This window comes from Prionailurus viverrinus, chromosome A3, assembly GCF_022837055.1.
Source record: "Prionailurus viverrinus isolate Anna chromosome A3, UM_Priviv_1.0, whole genome shotgun sequence".
Lineage (NCBI taxonomy): Eukaryota > Metazoa > Chordata > Mammalia > Carnivora > Felidae > Prionailurus > Prionailurus viverrinus.
The window spans coordinates 127717982-127743972 of record NC_062563.1 but is presented as its reverse complement, the minus strand read 5'-3'; the positions used below and the strand labels follow the sequence as shown (position 1 = coordinate 127743972).

The 25991-nt window shown below is 39.3% G+C and overlaps 1 protein-coding gene across 2 annotated transcripts in view; it reads left to right on the top strand.

Annotated features, from left to right (window-relative positions):
• Positions 1–1666: 1666 nt before the first annotated feature.
• The window catches only part of VSNL1 (visinin like 1), a 98168-nt gene continuing 73843 nt past the window's right edge, over positions 1667–25991 (top strand). For both annotated transcript variants that reach the window (XM_047851360.1, XM_047851359.1), the window contains exon 1: positions 1667–1964. The gene's annotated coding sequence lies outside the window, so the exon portion shown is untranslated. The remainder of the gene's footprint in view (positions 1965–25991) is intronic.

Here is a 25991-nt window from a genome sequence, read left to right as displayed (position 1 = left end):
AGACTCACAATGTGTTCAGTTGCCGCAGCGCGCCCGGGCGCGCGCCCTGCTCCGCGAGAATCCACGCTCCGGGTTTCCGCGGTCGCCAGCACCCCGCGGAAGAGCCCCGACGGGAAGGGACTTCTTGGAGCGGTGTCCCGAGAGTCCCGCGAGCTCTCTCCTCTCGGCGCAAACTGCCGAAGGCGACTGGCCCAAGAAAGCGCGTTCCTGGGCTCTGGGGCGGCCAGGTCGGCTTTGAGCGTCAGGCTGTGGCTCAGGTGTCACTACTGGGGGTCCTCACCTGGCACAAGCCTTTTACAGGGCCGGAGACTGGTGGGGCGGAGTCTCTCCTGGTCTTCTCTAAGTGGCCTCTGGTTATTCCCAGCTGGACTCCCAGACTTGGCAGCCAGGAGCAGCTTCCTCCTGGCAACGGAGATTTGTCTGTCTCGAGCTCTTTTGCCACGAGAGATGCTCTTGGTGTCCTCAGAACCAAAAGATTAAGTAACACTGCAGTTTTCCTGAACGTGGTAAGGTGTGTGAAATTGTAAAGGTCTCTATTTAAGGAGAACTTGGATCTTCACTGTGCCTCCAGAACTGCCTCCCCTCTTGAAAATAAAACTCCCTCCTGAATGTAAACCTCAGGATGGGGTTTTGTTCGCTTCATGTATCCCCAAAGCAGTGGCTAATACTAAGTAGTTGGTTAATGCATAATTTTTGAATGAACGAATGAATTAATGTGCAAACATACACACTTGAGGAAAACTGATCAGGTTGGAAACATCTGGGAATTTTTGCTTTCCTGGTAGGGAGGCGACCAAACATTTACTGGACACTACTCCTTGCCAAGTCTTCTAGGCTTTGGCAGGACAGTGGGGAGCGGGGGAGGGCTAGCAAACACATGCATCCTTAATGGACACAAAGGGGCACTATAATATCGTTTGGTCCAAGCCCTTAATCCTCGATTCCAAGGATGGTTTGTTCCCTCCCATCTACCAACCCCTCCCCGAGCATAGTCAATAAATATTTATTAACTGCATACTGAAGGCGCTTGTTAAATGTTTGTTGATGGTTAGCATGATTTGTCCAAGGTCATACAGGGCAAGAAGTCTCGGAACCAGCTCTCTTCAACACACATTTCTCTAACCGCTCTGGATAGGACTGTCCTCCCAGCATAAGACCCTAGGATGCAATGGCCCACGGAAAGTGCCCACCATAACTATTCCTTCACAGGGGCCGGGTAGGTATGGTCACAGCTAGCTCTGGGGACATACTTCCTTTGGAGAAAAGGATTTCTGCAGTTTTCTCTGTCATCTTACAGCCCGACAAAGGGTCGGCCGGGGGTCCCCTGGGAGACTTGGCTGAGAGCCTTGGGAAAAGCAGGCTCCAAGTGTCCCATTTCTGGCCTTCGCCTTCACCACCAGACTCCATAACAGCGGGCGTGGTGAGCACAACTTGCTCTCCCTACCGCCAGTCCAGGTGCAGGCTGCTCCGGTAGCCTGGCTCCCTTTCCCTCTGTACTTTCCTTTTGAGTTTCTGCTAAAATCTGGAGACATGGAATCCATCCGCGGGAACTCCGAGCCCCTCCAACTGAGCATGCGCCAACGCCAGGCTGCTTTTGGTCACCGGCTCCACAGCTCTCTCCACGCTGGGGCTGCGGAGCTGGAGGAAGAGGGAGGAGGGGAGAGGGGAGGGGGTGCCTCGAGAGGCGGCGGCTCGCGCGCCTGCGCAGCCAGCTCCAGGGACCCTAGGTTTTCTATGGGATTCCCAATCTGCAGCAGAGACTTACCCGAGCTTGTTGCGGCGGCGGCTGGGCTTGCGAGGCGCGATCCAAGAGGGATTTAAGCAGCCTACAGCTCCAGAGAAAAAAAGAGCGCGAGAGAACCACACACAGAGACGGCTTAACCGTTTATCTGAATTATACATATATATAAAGAACTGTTGAGTTTTATTATTTTCATTAAGTGACCGTGAGCAGCGCTATAACTGTAAGTGGAAAATGCAATCTTCGTTGCTTTTCTGCATGTGTAGTACAGCCAATTGTCTGAGAGATGCTTTGGCTATTGTCACATACTTTGCATAGAGCGTCCAAATGCCTGATGACAGTTGCTTTGGTTAAGGCTGGCCATCTGAATGTGTTGTTAGTCAAAGAGGGATCTTTGGGGATGATGGGGGTGGGGGAAGGAGGAGTGTTTATATGCGGCGTGTTTGGGGGTTTGTCTGAAGCTAGATTTAAGATAGGTGAAACAGAGGTGCTTTTTTAGTGTAAGTCTATAAATAAGCGGATTTCCTCTCACACACATTTAAGTAGCTGTTTGACCGATTGTGAAGTTTTCCGGTTGCTGATAAAACTATTGAGCGGCTGCAGTCAAGTACCAACCTGCCATCCGTGAGCTTGGTGCACCATTTTTCTCACCGGGGAAGAGCAGTGAAGGTGTTTGCTAAGTGAAACTGAGTAGACGAGATGGTGTGGAAACCGGGGTTGGTTTCCAAGCGGGGTGTTAGTGTTTAGAACCACGGAGCGACGCGCAAAAGAAGCACATTTCTTAGTATTGAGAAATGAGTAGATAATTTTTCGGTTTTGATTCTTCGTCATGATGGTGAATGAGCAAAAAAGGAGAGATGTTCAACCACATAGTCAGCCGTCTGTCTTGAGCAGAGTCTGAGACCCAGAGCCTCTCTGAATGGAAGCTGTCAGACCCAAACTAGTTGCCTGCCTCTGCACCCCGTATTCCCATTCTGGAATGCGGGGTTGAGAATTGTAAGCCCAGATGTGTTACATTCGGTGGTGTTTCTTTAAAGGAGAAAAGGTCGTTTTGTGTTTTGAGTTAAAATGGGTTGTTCCGTGCAGGAACTAAAGCAGGGTCTTTGCAAGGTCAAACCCACTGTGGAAACCGGGGGCACTGGTGAATGGCGGTGGAGGGACAGAGGAAACGGTGAGGTTCTGGGCGAGCGCTCAGCACTGCACGGATGGATCGGTGCCCTGTGAGATTCGAGAGTGGGAATCCATTTTTCTAGAGTTGTGCTCCTGCCCATATTTTGGAGACTAAAATGAAATGGAAATGTTAGTGGGTGTAGAAAACACAAGTGGATACTATCGGTGTGTCACATCCCACTTGAAGACAAGAAGAGCGAAGGAGTTGTATTTCTCCATATTAATTTTTGTTTTTAATTTAAAGGAATTTCAGGCTGAGACAAATTAAAAATGAAACTCTTGTGAAAACATATTTGATCCCCACTTCCATCTAAACTGCGTGTGGTGGTGATGGGGAGGTGGTCCTGCATCATTGAATACTTCACCCATAAGTGCACTCTCATTAAGCTTGGGTGTTTAATAACTCCAGAAAATGCTGCACTGAAGCAGTTGGCAGAATGGCATGAGGCAAGCAGACAAGCGAAGAGCATGGCCAGTGAGCTGGATGGATTTCCATGGAAGAAGCAGATTCAGTTTCTGTAATGAAATAAATTTTCCTTCAAATAAGGCAGATCATTATAGGGCTCATTGGCCCTTTAGTCAGTCCAACTATTTTGAGCCCCTCAAAGAAATTTGCAATTTCTTTAAATGGATAAAATTTGAAATAAAAAATTCGAGAATATTCTCTCCGTGGAAACCCGAAGTGTAAATCACTGTTCCTCTCTTCCTTACCTCAGGGCAGAAGGATCAATCATTTGTCATAACTGAACCATACTCCTTGTCCTCACTAAGAGTTGGAATGTGCTTCATGAATCGTGCAGTTTTTACACTGCATTGATAAATGGATAGTGCAGGAAGAATGGGTGATCTGGTACGAAATCTTAGAGGTGTTTAGTATCAGATACCCTGGCTCATGGGCTGACAGTCATAGAGACGTACCAGACAGAGACCTTCTAAAGTATCTAGTTCAAACCCCATGTTTTACGTAAAGATGAGGCCATTGAGGCCCAGAAGCTAGGGAGCTAGGGAAATGTCAGTTAACTTCTAGTCTATGAAATAAACAACTACAGAGTAACGTTGAGTGGAAATGTTCCCTTCTCTCTATACTTTTAGCATCTTCAGTGACATCGCTAAAGTCTTTAGATAAATAATTGTCTGGTCCCCAGCACATCTTCAAGAGAGTCCCAAGCTTCCTTTTCACACTATTATCATTTCTCCTTTCTTGCAAGGTCTCTTTCTATCTCTTTTCTATTGCCCCTCACCTACCATCTACCCACCTTATTCACTGTGTAACCTGCCCTTCCTGGCTGCCTCTGCATCTCAGTTAGTTTCTTTGGAATCCTTGGATTTTTTTTTTTTGAGAGAACTGGCACATCACTCAAAGCTCCTGTCCAAGGACTGCCCAGACCCATCTCCGTCTCCTCCATGCTCTAATCCTTCAGGGACTCCAGGCTTCAGAGACACTGCAGGTGCCGTCCTCACTCTTCTGCCTGTCTTACATCTTCCAAAACTGCTGCAGCTGCAGGGTCTGGGTCCTCGCGGAGTGAGGCGACTGCAGTGTAAACACACAATGGGCCCTGCCAGCTCTCCCCTGGCTCCTAGAAGGCAGAACCCAAATCCAAGATGCCTAACTGTCCCCAGCCTTCTTGGAAATCCTCCAGATGCAGCCACCTGCAGAGAAGGGGAGGGGCGGGGGCGGGGGGCGGAAGACTGAAGGAAGAGTGCTTGAGCGGCTCAACCTGAAGTGGGCGCTAGAGAGGACGGCAGTGCCGCCTGCAAAGCCTTTAGTGCTTGGCAAGCCCTTGCACAGCCTCCTTCTGGGTCTTGCAGCACTGGGACTGCAAAGCAGGCAATGATACCTGCCTACCTGGGCCTTCTTCTCTTTCCTCCTTTTTATATTATCTTTTCCTCTCGCTTGATTTTTCTATTGCTCCCTCGTTTTCTCTCCTGAATGCCCAGATAATACAGCTCTGGGCCATTTAAAGATAATCCAGGCCCTCCTGTTCCTTTTTGAAGAAATATACATCTCCCAGGCCCTCAGAAACATAACCAAGGCCACCACAGATGCACCCTTTGGGAAAGTGCCAGGAATTCTTACCTGAAAAAAAGCTGAGGCATTAGGGAAGGCTTGAGGAAGACAGTCTGTTTCTTTCTCCTTTGAAAGATAAGTTAAATACTCTTGGAAGTTTTTGATAAAGCATGGAGGTGTCTCAACACAGTCACCAATTAACATTTACTTTAACCCCTCCCCTCATGGTAACCCTTTGTTGAATTGGGTTGAACTCTGTCTTGGATAGAGTCTGTCCCTAACAAATACTCTTGGGTCAGATGTCACCTGGTCTTACTATCCCACTCTGAAAATAGTCGTGCCCAGGCTATTCTGAACACCAGGTAGCCTATGCAGAGACCTGCAGCTGCCAAGCTGCTTCAATTTGCTGCGCTGTGAATCTCGTTCTGCAATAGGATAACTGGATTAGAAATGTTGTCCTGGGCAAGCTATAGGTTTTCCGTTGGGGTTGCATACAGGTATGGATTACAAACATTGCTGAGGACCTCCTTGGGGAGTTTCATAAAATGACAGTATAATGTCAATAGCAAACAAATGTTATCCTACTTCACAAGAGCAATACCTTTTGATGTCCTTCTAAAGATCTTTTTCTTTGTACTGAGTGATATCTATGCTCCTTAGATTAGTAATTATTTAGAAAGATTGGAAGACGCTTCTCAAAGAAGGATCCCATTCAGTTTAGTCTAAGGTTGAAACTGACAATGTCCATCTCAGTTACATTTAGTAGATATAAATGCATTAATTTTCCTGAAGTATCCAATGGTACACAAATTAATACATGATTGATATTTCTACTCTCCCAATGGTTAATTCACATAATTAATACAGTGTAGGAACTGGATGGGATCCATATAAATTACTTAATCCATCCCTCCAATACATAAAAAACATAGGGTATCAAGGAACATTTTCATTTTAAAGAGAGAACTACAATATGAAAGCATAGTCTACAAGGGTGTATATTTTAATGATCTTTTTAATATTTCCACAATATTTGTACAATGTCTTTTATAGTACTTTATAATATATGTCAATTATATATCTGTTCCAAGAACCAGTTGTAAGCACCTTATTAATTAATTACATCAAGAAATTAAATTGTTTTGACTAAAAACATTGCACAATTAACATTGCTTTCAATATTCTTATGTTACTGAAAGGAAAAGCTGGACTGAATATTATTTTATAATTTATTTTCACTAAAGATATAAAAGCACTATAACAATACCTTCAAGAGTTCATTTTAATCCACGCATAATTTTTATCTCTTAAGAAGTAAAAATTTAAATTATTTGTACCTATCTACAAGAACTGGTATTAATAAGTCAAAGAGGGAATTTAAACACAGACTATGGTAGCTATGTGTACTACTTAGATCATGGGTCCCTTGAGCTATGGAATTATTTTAACATGTTCACACGGTGAAGGGACCACAATAGTGCATTTCTCATTTATATTTTGTTTCTAATGGTAACATGCGCTCTCTTAAGTGAGTCAAAATAGTTTGAGTTGCTCCCAGCCTGGTTCATTGAGAACTTCATAAATGGGGAACTTGGGGGTGCTTTAGAAACTATTTAATGAATGAAACAGAAATGGAATAGCAAGTTACTCAAGAATCCTCACAGAGGTTTGACACTTTAATAATAAGGTGCCTGTGAATACATTAAAGAGATGTTCTATACCCTTATCAGCGAACTTAAAGCATGCGAGTTGGGTAATTTGTCATGATTCCTATGCTTTCTCTGGATTTCTCTACCACCTTCCTTCACTCTACTTCAAACGCAGATGAACTGCTGTGTAACCACCAACTGTTTTTTTTTTTAAGACAATTCATTGCTTATATAACAATTTGTTGGATTATTTTCAGGTGAACAATCTATTTCCTCTTGTTCTAAATTACAATTCAGACTTGGAGGACTCTCATTGATCAACTGGCCTTCAAGCTCAATATATCTGATAAAATAATTGCTGAACTTTTTATAGAAAATAAGGCTCTCATTTTATGAAGTATCACTCATAACAGGCAAAGTGTTAACATAGCAGTTACATTTACTTGCTATTATTACTGATCTATAGAATGAATTCTTATTTTCTTTATTCTTGTTCATATAGGGACTTTTCTGACAACAGAAATCTGTCACTTTAAATATTTTTTATCTCCTTTGTTTGGATTTTGTTATCTCTTAGGCTCTGAATTTTTTTTTAATCTTTATTTTTAAATTTTTTTTTTCAACGTTTATTTATTTTTGGGACAGAGAGAGACAGAGCATGAACGGGGGAGGGGCAGAGAGAGAGGGAGACACAGAATCGGAAACAGGCTCCAGGCTCCGAGCCATCAGCCCAGAGCCTGACGCGGGGCTCGAACTCACGGACCGCGAGATCGTGACCTGGCTGAAGTCGGACGCTTAACCGACTGCGCCACCCAGGCGCCCCTAATCTTTATTTTTAAGACAGAGAAGGAAAGACAGAGTGCAAGCAGGGGAGGGGCAGAGAGAAAGGGAGACACAGAATCCGAAGCAGGCTCCAGGCTCTGGGCTGTCAGCACAGAGCCTGACACGGGGCTCAAACTCATGAAAGCAAGTTCATGACCTGAGCCAAAGTCAGATGCCCAACTGACTGAGCCACCCAGGCGCCCCAGGCTCTGAACTTTTGAGGAGCTGAATGTAAATAGATTTTTGCAAATCACTAACATGTTAAATGGGCTGTGGAGGCTGGGTGGATTTTTTTTTAACTCAAAAAACTAGACCCTACTATTTCTGTTATTTCATATTTTATTGTAATTGAAAATTTCTTAAAATATTAGGCTCTTGTGCTACAGAAGTCTCTGGTGTTTTATATTTTGTATTGGTTTTATTAATTTGTGGTTAGTGTGTTTATTTCTGATTTCTTGAGACCCAATCTTTTTTTTTAAGTTTTTTTATTTATTTTGAGAGAGAGCAAGCGGGGAAGGGCGGGGGGGGGGGGGGAGAGAGAGAGAGAGAGAGAGAGAGAGAGAGAGAGAGAATCCCAAGCAGGCTCCACATGGTCAGTGCTGAGCCTCACATGGAGCTCAAACCCACGAACCATGAGGTCATGACCTGAGCCAAAGTTGGATGCTCAACCGACTGCGCCACCTAGGCACCCTGAAACTGAATCTTAAATTGTGAGTGAAATGTCTCATTGGAGGCTCATTAGGCATTATCAGTGAAGTTGATATGCTTATGAATATATTTTATTTTAATGCATCAAATAGTGCTGTGCAAGTCAGACTTTCAATTAACAACTTCTATTTGTTAGAATTCTTTGGCAAGTGGTGTTATGAGTTTATGAAAGACAAAACCATCCACTTAATCTTTACTCCTCTTTCACTTGTGAATAGGAAAATTCCTCAGCCCTCACCAAGGTTTTAACTGACTCAAAAGAAATTATGATAGGAAATATAAATAAGAGTTTTCAAGCTGGACACACTTAGGTATAAAAATCCCCCAGTTCCACTAGCTTATTAGTTCAAAGACCTTGAATAAGTGGTTCAAGCTCTCAGCCTCAGTTTCCACTTAAATTGGTAATCACAGGATTTTTGAACAGAAAATGAAAGACTATGTATGTAAAGATATAATATAATGCTTCATTATTAAAAATGCGGGGCACCTGGGTGGCTCAGTCGGTTAAGCATCCAATACTGGGCTCAATTTATGATCTCACAGTTTGTGAGTTTGAGTCCCCCATTGGGCTCTCTGCTGTCAGCACAGAGCCCACTTCAGATCCTCTGTTCCCCCTCTCTTTCTGCCCATCCCCTGCTCACGTGTATGCTCTCTCTCTCTTTCTCTCTCTCTCAAAAATAAAGATAAACACTAAAAAAAGAAAATGCAATAAATGACAGTTATTATTGTCAATTATTGTCATTACCATTATCTCCATCAGAAATCAATATCCTGAAACACGTTAGTCTCTGAGTTGTAGTAGAACCAACATTCGTAGTAGAACGTCTGAGCGAGGAAGTGAGCTCTTAAAAGCAATGAACACTGAACAGTGCTTAGCCTACCTTGTAAAACAAGTATCCATGGAGTATATGTGCCAAGTACTGTATAGTCACTGTGGAATCAACATTAAATAAGATACAGTCCCAGCCTTCAAGGAACTTATGCCTAATGAGGAAGACAGATAAATGCAATTTACTAAGTCGGTAAAATAGAAAGTGGCATGGATGCACAGAAAAGAGAATTTCTAGAAGAAATGCCTACACTGAGACCTCAACCTTCCCATTTTTCTTATTCTTTCTTTCAGTGCATCTCCTTTCCATTATACCTCTTCTCTACTGTCATCCCCCTGCCATGTAATAGCAGCATATAATTGGGCCCAACAGAGTATGGAACTGGTAGCACATTTTTACATTTGTTTCCTTATTGAATACATTTCATAATTGTTTTTCAAGGCATAGTAGTCTCCCTTTATCTGTAGTTTCACTTTCCTTAGTTTCAGTTACCCCCAGTCAACCCAGGTGCAGAAACTTTTGATCCTCTTGAACACTCATCAGAAGGTCAGCAGTAACCTAATGTTAAGTCACATACATGCCTGTGTCACTCACCCCACCTCATGTCATCACATAGGCATTGTGTCATCTCATATCATCACAGGAAGAAGAAGTATGAGTACAGGACAAGAAGATATTTTGAGAGAGAGAGAGGGAGACCACATTCACATAACTTTCATGACAGTATATTGTTACTATATTATTAGTTATTGTTGTTAATCTTTTACTATGCTTAATTGATAAACTTTATCATAGGTATTTATGTATCATAGGTATTTTTCCTATAGGAAAAACCATAATATATATAGGGTTCAGTACTATCTGCAGTTTTGTGTATGTGTGGGAGGACTCTTATGTGATCTGTTCTTTTATTCTTTTCTCCTAGGGCTTTCATGATAAGAAAAGCAATCCTTCTTACCTACTGAGCTGAAAACTTGTTTCCAGCCTGTCTGTGCCTGTGTGGGTGTGCACACAGGCATGCACATGCACACACTTGCATGCGCACACACACACACGATTTCAAAAATGGTATTATTGTCTTTAGTTCTCTTTTTAAAATGTTTCTTCATTTATTTTGAGAGAGAGCGAGCAAGCTCACGTTCATGCGAGCCAGGGAGGGGCAGAGAGAGAGAGAGGGAGAGAATCCAAAGCAGCCTCCAAGTTCAGCGCAGAGAAGTGGGGTTCGGTCTCATCACCGTGAGATCATGACCTGTGCTGAAATCAAGAGTCGGACACTTAACCGACTGAACAACCCAGGCGCCCCTGTCTTTAGTTCTTCTAAGAGCCATTTTTCATCTCAGCTTTTTCTCAATTCTCCCCATATTTCCTGCTTCATTTTCTAGGGAAATTCAAGTATATTTCTAATCTGTGGTTAAAAAGGAGAAACCTTTTCTCCTTTTGAAATCTGTAAAAGTCACACATCGTTCTGAGGGTCTGTTGTATAGTAGGGGAGTCTTAGATCATTCCTAGAATTGGTCAAGACTTTTGGTCTTAATTAATTTGGGGGGCCCATTTTCTCACTTGTGAAATTGGATTAATATATTTACTTTATAGGGATGTCAAAGACCATATATATGTGTATGTACAGATATGCATATGTACAGGTGTATACACACATACCACCTAAAAGAGCTTAGCATAGTGTAAATAATCCTCCCTCTGCGGACTTCCACCTGCCCTCTTGCCATTCTCCTCAGTCTGCATCCCTCTGTTTCTCCTAGTCTCCTGTTCTAAGTGTTCTGCTCTAAGCATGTTTGTTCTAACTCAGTCAACGTCCTAGCATAGACCTGTGTTCTGCATCCATTTGGGAAAGCTCTTCCATTTATTCAAGACGTGCCTCCTGCTAAAGTTCCCAAAGCTTCCAATGACCAACATTCAATTGATGAACAGTCTTTCCCACACCAATGACCTAAGGTGTGCTTCATAAATAATGTCAGAGAGCATCTGCCAATGTTTACTTGTCTTCTGCCCTCTATCCTCTCTTTCCTTCATCTTTTCCTCCAAGGTGCTTAGAGTGCTTGTGACACATCCCCATGACACCCTGACGTCATTTCTTTGGTCAGGCCTAGTACTATCACTTAGTCCATCTGTTGTCCATCAAATAAATATCCATCAAGTAACACCCAGTAAATGGCAGAAAGGGAAGCCTTGGTGGTACACACAATTAATGTTGTAGAACATGTTTGAATCAGGAGTAGCCTATCAGAGCCTTTGTTTGTTGAGTGTTTGTAGAAGTGCACACTAGTGCACATTGACAAAGAGCAGAGAACAGGTCTCAAAGCAGGAGTGAGGGAGCAATGCCTATACATGCATACATGATATGTATACAGTAAGTTTAATGTACCATCATAGATCATTTTATATTTTTAAGCGAAATATTTCAGAGCAAATAGCTTTATACCAAATCAGTACTTATGAGATGGTATTAAAAGAAAGGCCTATTGAAAGTTCCCTCCTTGTAGATGAAGTGGCAGAGTTAAAAGGGAGGGTGGTTTAAATTTGGTAGTAAGGACATTTTAAACTTTCTTTCTTTCTTTTTTAAGATGCTCCTCTTATTCTTTTTTTTTTAATTTTTTAACGTCTGTTTGTTTTTGAGAGACAGAGCATGAGTGGGGGAGGGGCAGAGAGAGAGGGAGACACAAGATCTGAAGCAGGCTCCAGGCTCTGAGCTGTCAGCACAGAGCCTGACGCAGGGCTCGAACCCACAGACTGCAAGATCATGACCTGAGCCGAAGTCGGATGCTTAATGGACTGAGCCAACCAGATGCCCCTCCTATTCTTTTTTTTTTTCATTTACTTATTTATTTTGAGGGGAGGGGCAAAGAGAGAGGGAGAGAGAGAATCCCAAGCAGGCTCCACACTGTCAGTGCAGAACCTAACTCAGAGCCTGAACTCACAAACCATGAGATCATGACTTGAGCAGAAATCAAGAGTCAGACGCTTAACTGATAGCCACCCAGGAGTCCCAAACTTTGTTTACTTAAAGAAATATTTCCAAGACACTGATAGTTACTTCCCCACAAAGAGTTTTGTGAAAACTTTTTTTTGAGGGAGTTCATGCTTCCTGCATCCCACTCTTAGATATTCCTAATGCATGTGTGTATTGATGTAAGTCTGAGAGTTCCTCTTGTAGAGATCCTAGAGTCTGTTTAACTTTGCTGGACCTTATGTTTCCAATGTTTACTCAGGGAACTCGTGTTAAATTACACTTATCACCATCTCCTTGCCTTCTGAAGAAGCCAGTTGGAAAAGCTGCTTTAGCAGGACACAAATGGAAGTACATAATGGAAAGACCATAAAAGTAGGTGGCATTAGCTGTGTTTTAGGCATCACAGCTGTGCTGTAGTCATCATCAATGCAAAGTCCTGGAAAAATCAATTAAATTTTTCTGAGTTTTCATTTCTTCATGTGAAAATAAATATGGGTCTCAATTTCGTAGGGTATAACATACAAGTTGTAAATAACATAGTCTACACTTTATGATGTTCACATCATGTTTATGATGTCACAGTTTACCCAACAAGGAAGGGGGAAGAGAAGGAGATACTTCTTGAAGTGTGCAATGTTTGTAAACGTGCTTGGCATATCCCATGCCTCTACACAAAGGGCTCTGCCAGGTTCTTTGCTTTACTTGCATATTACTCATCCATGTTCACAGAAATCCAATGAGATAGATTATCTCTACTTTAGATGAATAAATTGGTACAGGGATTGAGTAATTTGCCTAAAGCCATGTGGTTTGTAAGTGATAACTCTAAGATCCAGAACAGATCTGTGCCCTTTCTGACTACTCACCTGTCGTTTTTATGTTCATTACATTGTTTCTATATGAGGTACTATCTCTCTGACTCATCAATGTATTCATTCTTTCAAAAAATACCTATTGAATATCTGTCACTTGCCTAGCAGTAGACATGCAGGGTGAACTAAAATAACCATAATCCTTGCCCTCATAGAGATCAGAGTCTAGTTAGAGAAACATAAATTAAATAATCACAAAATAGCTTAACATTACAAATAAGATTAAGTACACTGGAAGAAAAATACATGATGCTATAAGAAAATGTGACAGAAAGACTTATTTTGAGGTGTTTCAAATAATAGATTCCAGGGAAATCCAGTGAGAATCGCCAAGTCTTTTACAAAGAACATTGTCCAAAGGGTCAAAAAATCTTCACATTCTAGCCTGGGTTTTGCTTCTAGCTTTTCATCTTGGTTAAATCACTTTCTCTTGATGGGCATTAGTCTCATTATACGTAGAATTAGTAGGATTAGCTAGTATGTCTCTACTAACAGCCTTCCAGCTCTATCTACTATTACTGAAAATCTCATACATTTTCTTATCATAATTTTAAAGTCATATAAGTGTTATACAGCAAAAATCTAGCATTGAGCCATTTTCTCAGGAATAGATACAGATTTGTCTCCATATATTTATACCTCGCCTTGTCTCAGAAAGGATTAAATACTTCTATTGTTCTTTATTTGTGCAAAAGCAATATGATAAGAAAATGAAATAAGCTGTTTATTCAATATTGGAAAAGAGATTAAATTACTATTTTTTGCTGGCTGTATATAGAGAAAGTTGGAAGATTCAAGTAAAAATAAAAAATAACAAATGTTTGATAAGGAGTTTAGACATGAGATAAATTATAAAAACAAATAACTTCTTTCATTTTAGTCTACCAAAAAAGTATTCAGAAATGAAAAGTGGAAAAAATATTCTATATACAATAGCAGCCAAGATGATAAAATGTTTAAGATTAAAAGTTTTAAGAGAAGCAAAGTGCCTTGGGGAGCACAACTATAAAATCTTATTGAAGAACAGAAAATATGATAACAACAAATGAAAAGACAATATGAACACATCATACATATAAGGTAATGTATAGACATGATATGTTTGTAATATATAATAATTATAATGCCACAGGATTTTTTATTGTAGGCATCATTTAAGTTTTTTTAACTTGGTTTTAAAGTTTATCTGAACACTGCATCCTCAAATATCATGTCAAATTTGAATATCATGTCAAATTTGAATATCATGTAAAAAGAATAGAGTAGTCTTGCATTACCGGATGTTAGAACATATAAACACTGTAATCAAATTAAGATGGTGTAGGCATATGAGTAGACAAATAGACCAGAGAACAAAACAGAGAATCAGAGATAGCTCATTTTCTTTGGGATTTTATGAAATACCACTAAGGGTGCCATTTTAATTTAGTGGGAAGGGTGCAATTTATGTAATAAATCGCACCAGAACACCTGATTGTCTACTTAGAAATATCTACTTAGATAGAAATATCCATCTCACACTATATAAGTGTATTCCAGATATAGTAAAGACTTCATTTTTTTTTTAAGGCTTAGCAGAAAGTCCAGGAGATGTATTTGTAACCTAGATGTAGTGGGAAATAAGCAATCCAAAAACTCTAAAAGGGTAGGCATATTTGATTACATAAAAGATACTATGTTAAAAGATGTTATTAACATGGAAGTGTTCAATACTTTTTAGTGAACTTTAGAAGATAAGTTTCTGTATCCTCTGGACCATAATGCCTGGTTCATAGCTGAGATTCAGATGAAAGCATGCAAGTAGAATGGGATACGGGTCATGACAAGAAGGATAGATTTTGTTCTAAGAATTTTGGGTGTGAAAGAGCAAATTAGTTTTCAATGGATTTCTTAGGTTGTCTCTTTGGGGCTCACAAGTTTCTTCTATGAGAATATGACAGTTAATCCAGCTCAACAAACAGTAACTGACTAATCCAGTTTAACAGACATTGAGTGCTTACTATGTACCAAACCCTGTACTGAAAAAATTTGGAAGCAAAGAAAGATAGACTCTCTCATGGAGCTTATGGTATGGAAAGGCATGACAAATGGGTGATTAAAAACTGATTAGTCTGAAAAAAAGGGGGAAGATTATGCTCCTGTGGGTATGCATAACAAAGAGACTTAGTCTAAGGAATCCTGGACTGACTCAGAGTGAGATTTATCCTGGATACCTAAGTAGGGGTGGAAGTTTGCCAGTTCAGGAAAGGTATAGAAGGAGTGCTCCCCACACAGGTAATAGCATGTGCAAAGAGCTGGATTTGATAGTGAACCTGGTAAGAAACTGGAGTGAGGCTGCAAAATTAGCAGCAAACGGCCAGGTTCCAGGTTGTGATGAATCTTATAAGGAATGTTAAGGGATTTTTTAAAAAGCTTTTTTTTTTTTTTACTGCATCATGAGAGCAGTAAGAATCTATTAAAGATTTTAAAAAGGAAGTGACTTGATCAGACTTAAATTTTCAAATGATCCTTCTGGAGAATTAATCAGGGAGACCAGTTGGAGGCAGTTGTATTTGTCCAGGTGAGAGGTGATATTGGCTTGGTCTAAAGTGGTACAGCACAGCTTCAGAGACCTGAACAAATTTGGCAGATGTTTAGGAGGTAGATCATATAGGAATATGACTATTTGTGAGGAGAGGGAGAAGAAAGTCAGCTACTGTGTTAGTGAGCAACTGTGTAGAGAACTGTACAATTCTTCAGATGGAAAACATATGCCAAGTGTCTGTTCTTTTTTGTCTCTTAAGAATGCAGCTCAGGGGCACCTGGATGGCTCAGTCTGTTAAACGTCCAACTTCAGCTCAGGTCATGATCTCGTGGTTCATGATTTCGAGCCATGTCGGGCTCCATGCTGACAGCTCAGAGCCTGGAGCCTCCTTGGGATTCTGTGTCTCCCTCTCTGTCTGTCCCTCCCCCGCTCACACTCTCTCTCAAAAATGAATAAACATTAAAAAAATTAAAAAAAAAAAAGAATGCAGCCCAAAAGTTAATCAAGAAAATGACACTCCCTTTACATTGTTCTAAATAGGTACACTCTTCAGAATAAAACATGGGACTCACCCCAAACACCCTCACCAGCCAGCAGGGTCTGCAGTACTCCCAGCCTGTGGAATTGCTATTGGAGTCTGTTGAGGTTTAATTCAAGCCTTTTGAGGCTTCTTCTAGTCTACGCTTTGTATCAGGTGTTCCCCATCTTTTTTACCACTACTTTATACTCCTGGGACTTCTCTGTAATGCCAAGTTTTTCAGACTCTCAAGGCTAGTAATTGTAATTTCATTATTAGTTGATTTGAAAGAACACATTGGGACAAATAGCTACTATGAATTCAATAATGTTTAAAATTCACCTTTAAAATTTACATTATTGATAGCAATAGCATTGACACACATTTGAAAAATAATACAATGATATGTGAAAGATACACTATTCCATTTCTAAGGCTAACATTCATATGTATTCACAGACCCTTTTAAATAATTGAATGCATTCTTCCACTTTCAGACTTCATTCTAGCAATCCACAAACCAAATTTTATCTTTAAGTTGATCATAAACTTTTTAAATTTTCATTGAGAAGCAAAGCTAATGCTAATATGGTCTCTTTAACAATTGCACATTCTTTAGAAATCAAAGAGTAAATTTTTGTTCCCTAATGATGGCATTTAGACAGGACATTGAGATTATATAAATAGGTATTCTGTCTGTTTTGGCATAAATTGGGCCCTAGATTTAGAATCCAGAGTCTGTCCCCATTGACGGCATATATTGCCTTAAGGGAATTTTATCTTCCTCTGAATAGTATTATACAAAAAAGAATTATTTTAAGGAGAAACATCAGAACTGGACCTACAGAGCTGTTAGGAACCAGCACAACTAGGTATTTGCCACTGCCTCCTTTTCTTGATCTCTGGGATCCGAGATGTTCCTCTCTCTATACATAACATCTCAGTTCCTCTCTCTGCAGGTTAGCTCTACACCCACTATTGATGAAGGATTGATACCAAATCTCTTCCATTCCAAATCTCTGAAAGAGCAAGTCTGATTACTTTTATCTCTGTTTGCAAGCCCTTCCCACCATCCAACTTCATCAACTGGTCTGTGCTGTGCCACTTTTGGGTCAGTGACACATCTTTGTTTGGATTTTTAGATCATTCCTGCCTAAAAATGGCTGAACTATACTTTTCTAAATATGAAGTATGGATAAGGCCACTGCAGCTAAAAGAAGAGATGAGACATATTAATAACTGATATGTCCAGTATGTTGGGCAAGGAATAACCAGGAAGGAGAGATGAAGGGAGAAGGGAACTATTTCATGACAAAAATAATTCAGGCACCTCACATAGCAAAACTGGAGAATATTACAGTAGAGAGATATAAAAATCATCATCTTAATATTCAAAGTTAATATCGATTATTTGGCGTATTTCTTTCTGGCCTCTTTTTTATATGCCTCTTTCTTTTTACTTAGTTGTGATGTTGATATAGATAAACTTTACCCTCTTCTAAATATTCCTTTTTAAAACCAATTCCTTGAGTTATATCCAGTGTTTTTCCAGTCATGCTCTTCTCCGTTTTTTTGTTTGTTTGTTTGTTTGTTTGTTGGTTTTTTTTTGTTTTTTTTTATCTAGTCTTCTTCCTTGTTCAGAGAGGATTGCAGTTAGGTTTCTAATACACTAACATTTTTAAAAAAATTTTAACTTTAATTGCCTGTTTATTTTTGAGAGACAGCACGAGCGAATGGGAGAGGGGCAGAGAGAGAGGGAGACACAGAATCCCAAGCAGGCTCCAGGCTCTAAGCTGTCAGCACAGAATCTGATGCGGGGATAGAATCTGTGAACCATGAGATCATGACCTGAGCAGAAGTTGGACGCTTAAGCGACTGAACCACCCAGGCACCCCTAATACAGTAACATTTTAAAAAATGAATTAGAAATGAGAGGTTTCAAAAAAGGAAAATGAAGATTGTCTTCTGATTTGTTCTAACCCACACTTCTGATTGTTAAATAGAATTTGTATGTGGTTTGGCAGCAGCCTCTGTGTCTTCTTTGAGTCTTTCTGACCTAAGATACGCTTTCAGAGCCTATAAGCTGAAAGAAACCATAGCTGGCCAAAGATGTGTTCCGTTTTGGCACAGAAATGCATATTTATTATTAAGTGGACTTTATTACACCATCTCACGAGGGTGTTCAGAGAGGCCTTTAAGAAATTATTCCAATCCTCATGCATAGGATTCTGGAGCAAAAACAGCAGCAACTATAAGCCATTACGGCCTCATTATGTGTGTTTTAGTACAATGGCAAGAAACCAGGTGACTCAAAGAGTCACGCTTGTGCCAACTTTGAGTCTCTCAGAGCCTCTCAAGTTGCCTTGCAAATGTGGTTAAACAACAGTGTTTCAATATCCCTATTCAAGATGGAAATTGAAATTGTATTAAATCATTTTTCAAAACACTTACTGGATGCCCATGTGGCCTAGGCATTGATGAGTAAGAAGGGGTCTCCCTCTTCCAAGTGTTCCAAGAATCTAGTGGGGCCAGGCAAGTAAGCAAGTGATTACAGAGCACAAAACTACCTTGATGTGGTTAAAGCAGTGGATGTTCCATTGGATATATGCCTCCTTGTATTCACTGCAGCATTGATCAGAGAAGTATTTTTTCCTAAACCGAAAATGGACCTGCTTTAAATGGGTAAAATTCTTAGAGGATGGCACAATGTTCTCTTCAGCGTTCTGCCACGTTTCCTTTGAAATGAATGTGATTACTTACATACTACTTTTTTATTGTGAAACATTTCAAACACACATTAAAGTTCAGATAATAATATAGTAAGTATCCACTGTCCTACTGCCTAGAATTCACAACCATTAATATGTTCTCATATTTTGAAATTCTCTTCATTTCTCTTCTTAGTTCCACTCACCTCTCTTTTTCCTAGAAACATTCTATTGAACTTAGCATGCGTTTTCTTCACGAACATGCTTATTCTTTTTACTAAATACATGTCTCTATAGTATCATCTTTTCTCTTTGACATTTAAGTAGATGACATCATATTGTGTGTCATTCTCCTACTTATCCTCTCAAAAAAAATTTTAGATCACAATTTTTATTCATGTGATATCATTCATTTATTTTAACTACTATACAGTACTTCATTATGTGACTATACCTCCAATTACCTATCCATTTCCTATTTTATGATCATTTAGGTTGCTCTGACTTTTTTTTCAGTGTTTGCTATTAAAAACTTGCAGTGTGCGTCTTTTTCACATATCCCCTTGGATATTTGTGTGAATTTCTGTAGGGCGTATGTGTTGAAATAGAATTGCTAGATCATGTTCTATATGCACCTTCTGCTGTATTAGATATTGCCAAATTGTTCTCCAAAGAAGATGTACCAGTTAATATTCCCACAAATAGTATATTAGAAAGAGTTCATACTTCTTTACGTCTTTGCAAACAATTGGTATTAGCATATTTTAAAAATCTATTTAATTTTTTTAACATTTATTTATTTTTGAGAGACAGAGCATGAGTTGGGGAGGGCCAGAGAGAGAAGGAGATACAGAATCTGAAGCAGGCTCCAGGCTCTGAGCTGTCAGCACAGAGCCCAACCTGGGGCTCGAACTCGCAAACCATGAGATCATGACCTGAGCCAAAGTCAGATGCTTAACTGACTGAGCCAACTAGGCACCCCCCAAAATTTATTTTTATCAAACTAATTGGAAAAAATTGTTCTTTGTAATTTTCCATCTCTTTACTCTTTATTGGCCATGTAGATTTTCTTCTCTATTGATTATCTAGTTTTATGCTCTACCTATTGTTTAATAGTATTGTTTGTATTTTTCTCATTCATTACTTGGAATACTTCATATGTTCTGAATAAAAATTCTTTGTTATTAGGTACATTGCAGATATCTTCTCCTTGCATATTACTTATTTAACTTTATTCATGGTTTCTTTTGTCTTAAAAATAGTTTTTAATCTCGAAGTAGTCTTATTTATCAATCTTTTACCATGAGTTGTGCATATTGTGTTAATTTGGGTTTTAATCCAACGGAATATATTTTGTGATCAGTTGGAAGGTTGGCATCTAATTTCATTTTTGCCCAAATCTTTGAGCACCTAACTGATCACTTCCTTAAGTTAAATTCCTGACATGAAGAGTATTGACAGTTGAAGGGGCTTGATGCCTATTACCAAAGATGCTATTTTTTTTTCACTAGTCATTAATAACTAATATGCTAGAAACTTGAAATATTGAGTACAAAGTTAAACTACCTTTATTTTATTTTTATTTTTTTATTTTTATTTTTGAGAGAAATAGAGACAAAGCATGAGCTGGGGGGGGGGGGGGAAGAGAGAAAAAAAGCAGGCTCTGAGCTGTCAGCACAGAGCCCAATGTGGGGCTCAAACTTGCAAACCACAAGATCATGACCTGGGCCAAAGTCTGACACTCAACCAACTGACCCCACCCAGGCTCCCCCAAACTATCTTTAAACTTTTGTTTCTTTTTGCCTTTTTACTCATTGTCAAAGAGTGGCATTTAAATTCTTTTTTTTTTTACATTTTATTTATTTTTGAGAGAGAGAGAGAGACAAACAGAACACAAGTGGGGGAGAGGCAGAGAGAGAGGGAGACACAGAATCCGAATCAGGCTCCAGGCTCTGAGCTGTCAGCACTGAGCCCAACGCAGGGCTCAAACTCAAAAACCATGAGATCATGACCTGAGCTGAAGTCGGACGCTCATCTGACTGAGCCACCCAGGTGCCCCTCAATAGAGTGACATTTAGGTGGACCTTTGAGAATTCCCATAAATATTCTTTTCTTTGGGAATGTTTGAGGAGGACTGTTTTCTGCTCAGTCTCAGACACCTGGCATGATGAAGGGATATGCCTCAATATCTTGGCATATCTCTAAACTGAGTGTCTCTCTGACATATAGTTCACTTCTCTTTCTCACTTCCCTCCCCAGTAGAGCAGGTGTGTTTTTTAAGGAGACACTTTCTACAAAGAAACATAGCTTTTTAGTTTTTGTCTTGTTTCTTAAGAGAGAAGATCCTAAGAGATCTTAAGAGAGATCCTACTGTGGAAGAATGAATCTCAAGAGGACTGCACTGAGATGTAGATGCTTCGGAGAATCACACCTTAGCTGGGTGATTTATTCCTACACACCAGCCGTACACCAAGAATGTCTCACATTCATGTTCCAAAAAAGTTATAAGTTGGTTCATTTAATGGGCCCATAATAGAATAGTCAAATTTTGAAATGTTAAATCTATTAACACCAATGGTTGCCTATATTTGGCATTAAGATTTTTTAAATGAGTCCATCTATGGTTTGGTATTATTATAAAACTTTTTCCGAATGCAAATGGAATATATAGATCAATACTTTTACAATTTTACAGATGAGGAAGCGGAGTCTCAGAAACATTAGTTAACTGCCCCAAATTGTAAGACTAATAAACACCAAATAAACCAAATAAAACTGAGCTTTCCACTGTTCAATCTTGCTTTTTTTAAAAGTTTTTAAAGTATATTTATTTATTTTGAGAAAAAGAGAGAGAGAGAGCATGAGCAGGGGAGGGGCAGAGAGAGAGAGAATCCCAAGCAAGCTCCATGCTGCCATCATGGAGCCCGACATGGGGCTTGAATCCACAAACTGTGAGATCATGACTTGAGCCGAAACCAGGAGTCTGACGTTTAACTGACTGAGCCACCAAGGCGCCCCATCTTGATTTCTAAAAACCTCCAAAAGCACTCTAGAAACACAGAGAAAAACAACTTATAATTTTTAAATATCCAGAATACCAAGAATAGATGGTTTAGCTATGGTATGCATCAGGTAATTTTCCTGAGTGGTAACCCACATTTTGCTCTTGGTCCTAGGATACTGTCTGGTTCAAACCTAACACAATTAATAACATTTTTTTAAGTGACACTGTAACCCTAATATGACTTAAGGCTATTTATTTCAGTTGTTTCCTGAAGTTGGAAATAATTAAGGACTCTGCTGAGTTACATATCCTTATTGAGTTCGTGAGCAGGCAGATAGGGGAATTTAAAGTTGACCTTTCCTTCAAACAATTTGGCATACAACCTATTTGCACTGATAAGTGAAATGAACACATTCATATGGTAACTATAAATCACTGTCACTATCATGGAAGGAAGTTTATGTTTAAAAATTATAGAAAGTTAAGATAATCATTTTATGACTATTAAGTACCTACTTAGTATCTGGGATGGGTCTAGATACAAAGAGTGATAAATAAGACAGGCCAGGTTCTTGCCCTCTTTGAGCTGACATTCTATAGTGAAAAAAGACCATCAATAAATAATCATATAAATTAATGAATACTTTAGCTAAGTTCAGATAGTCTTACGGGCTACAAAGAATATAAAACAAAGTAGTGAGATAGTCGTTGGAGAAGAGGCTATTAATAGTTACTTATTAATAGTAATTACTATTAACAGTATTAATAGTTTGAATAGAAGAACTCAAAAGGTGACATTTGATCAGTGACTTGAATGGTGAGAAGTCAGCCATGAAAGATCTTGGAAGAAGAGGGTTCTAAGGAGAGAGAAAACTAATGCAAAGTCCTTAATGGATGAATGAATGTGGTGTGTATGAGAGAAGGCCACAGAGTCCCTAGGGCTGCAGCCTAGTAAATAAAGGAGATTGATAGGTGATAAAGTTGGAGAGGCAGGGTGACAATACACCCCAATTTGCTTAAGATAGTCCTGAATAATACCTATTGTCTTGGTAGAAGTAATAGCACTTTCCTTCACTCTCAGAGTGTGCTCTTTGGACAATAAATTATAAAGTCTCCCTATTGAGAGTTAAATAGGGGCCAAACTATTTGGTTTCAGACAGCAAAAGAGCAAAAAACTTTAGAGACCAGATAGCAAATTAATTCCTTCTTGTTCCTTTGGCCCTTCTTATTTTAATCTGAGTTGGAGTCAAAACATTTTATTTGGCATTAGTGTGATGTATGCAGTAGGATAAGAGAGATATACAGATAAGAGCTGGTTACCCACAGAGAACATCTTGTGGAAAGGTTTTTAGATTTAGATCTGAAAGAGGCCCTTAGTCTTACCTAGTGACTAGAGCAGGCCAAGATACTTGTGCTAAACCAAAGAATTAACACTAAGAGGAAGAGGAGAGGGGGTAAAGGGAGAGGAAGAAAGTGGAAGAGCTCCTGTCCTAAGCTATGCAATTTTCAGTATTCTATATTATCTCATCTTTAATTTTTACAGTTTGTTTTAAGATAAAATGAAAGCTATGAGAGCTTTGATAGCTTGATTGAAGTCACACAAAGAGAATTAACTCTCGGATTTGAATCTAACTCCGTCTGACTCTTTCCATTAGGTTATCCTGTCCACCTGAAGCTTTCCACCTGTCTTCCAGTATTTCTTGATCCGTGAACATGCCGTGTTCTTTTGTACCTCAATGTGTCTATTATTTCTACCTGACAATCCCTATCCAACCATTGCAAAGATTGCTTCTCATGTGAAGCTCTCCTTAATTCCCACAAATATAGTTGTTTCCTCTGCCCTTCCATAACAGCCATACAAATCTCTGTTACACAGTTTTATTCATCCATCCATTCATTCATTCATTTATTCAGCTGTTGAATATTGGGCTTACAGCAGTGAGCAGGACAAACACAATACCCAACCTCACTGAGCTTATGGATAGAGAAGATTAATTAGCCAAGATATCAATGTCATTAAGAAATGTCTTTATTAAATTTCCTTTATCTCATTTATTCATTCATTAGTCCATTTAGTAAGTGCCTACTATGCTAACAGAGACCTGATAAAATATTGAAACATTTTTGAAAATGCAAATTCAGTGTGAGCATGAGTCTCAAAGTTAAGACCGAAGTAGTGAGAGATAAAACGGAAGGAAAGGCACCAGGAAGATCATGGTGGCCTCTATGGGTACTTTGAAGGAATTTATACATCCTTTTTAGGCAACAGGGAAGCACTGAAGGCTTGAAGTGGTCAGATATTTATTCTAGTAATAACAATATGGTGACAGCGTGAAGAATAAATTTGAAGGGTAGAGACTGCAGAAAGACTAATTACATAGTTGTTGACAAAAAAACAGTAGAGTTTAAAATAAAATAGAGTTAGTCAAGGCAGAATTTCTGACTAACTAGGACTAGGGTACAAGGAATGAAGAAGCATATACAGCCTCCTAAGTGTCTGACTGGGCTTATAAACTCATGACTGTCCCCTGAATTACTGAGACAGAGATGAGGTCTTACCCCTGTATCCTCCATTATCCTCATAGTTCTTTAAAAGACAAGTAGCCCGTTTCTTCCGTCACCTTCTGTTTTCGTTGATGCACTCTGGGTGAAAGCTGCGTTTGAAGAGAACATTGGATTTGTGGTCAGGAGATGTGGCTCTGGAACTAGATCTTAAACAGACATTCCCTACACTCTTAGAAGAAGCTTATGTTTTCTCTAGGCCTCAGGTTCTCATCTGGAAAAGGAAAGCATTGATCTAAGATCTATTTGTTTACTCTCTCTCTCTGCACGTCAGCCTTCTCAACTTTATAATGACGATTAATTAGATTTTACAGAGATCTTTTCAAGTTCTCATATTTTAATGTGAGTTAATATAGTAACCTATAGAAGATCTTTCACTATTCAGCATGAATGTGCTACCATAGAATCTTTTACATTTTTAGGGATGTCCTTATCGCTCCATGTTATACATTGTAACTAAATGTGTGCAAATTATTTTTCTCTCCCATTGGATCATTGGTTTCTACGGGAAATAAGCAAGCAACTTCTTTTATTTTTATTTTTATTTTATCTATTTATTTTGAGAGAGAGCATATACGAGGGGCAGAGAGGGAGGGAGAGAGAGAGAGAGAGAGAGAGAGAGAATCCCAAGCAGGCTGCACTCTGTCAGCACAGAGCCCAACGTAGAGCTCGGACTCATGAACCATGAGATCACAACCTGAGCTGAAGTCGGATGCTTAACCAGTTGAGCCACCCAAGTGCCCTAAGCAAGCATTTCTTATTTATCCCCATGCCCAGGTAGATACATAGTATGATTTCTGCACATAGTCTGCACTTTTTATTGATTTGTAAGGAGGAAAAGAGGAAAACAACATACTTCATTTTTTTGCAGTAAATAGTTGTAATTATAATGTGTATTCAATGTTGTATGCCCACTTTTTGCACTTAGCATATCATAAGTAATTTGCCATGTTTCAAACTTGTACTTATACTTTTATATTCCATTGAGTCAACATACCATAATTTACTATTTCCCTAAAACTAGAGTTTCTACCATTACTAAATAAAGCTGTAATAAATATATCCCTTTGTATAACTTTTTCCTCTTGGAATTTTTCTTTAAGATGGGTACCCCTGGTATCAAAAGTGTTGCTGTTTACTGCTTCTTCATTTCTATTTTTAAGTGGGTTGCAGGAACATGCAGTTTTACTGTGTTTGATTATTTGTAGGATTGGACTTGGCCACTGAGATTTCATCTCTGTTCATACTCTGTTCTTGTTGGTTGTTTAGTTTTCTATCAAATTCTCTTACCATTTATTTTTTTTTAATTGTTAATGTTTTTTAAATTTATTTTTGAGAGAGAGCTAATGAGAGAGAGAGAGAGAGAGAGAGAGAACAAGCAAGAGAGGGAGAGAGAAAGAGGGAGACACAGAATTGGAAGCAGATTCCAGGCTCTGAGCTGTCAGCACAGAGCCCAAGGTGGCGCTCGAACCCACAAGCTGTGAGTGAGATCATGACCTGAGCCAAAGTCAAATGAGCCACTCAGGCGCCCTTCTTACCAATTATATTTAAGCACCTTTAATATTTAAAAAACATTTATGTTGCCTATTTTTTCTTCCACTTGACGTTTGCTATTTTTTTCTGGTGTTTTTAGACTCCCTAAACTTTGAATTTATGTAGTTCTATCTACCAATCTTATCTTTTATAGTTTCTGTCATTGCTTTTGTTTAGAAAGTCAAACCTGACCTTAATAAATAGGTTAAACATGTTTCTCTGGGTTTATTTACTATTTGTGTTTATGCTGGTATGAATTTTCTATGTACACTCTGATCATTCATCTAACAGTTCCCTTAATAATTGGAATTTGCTTTATATATAAAGCATATAAAGCTATGTGTATGGATACACATAGCTATTAACATTTTGTCT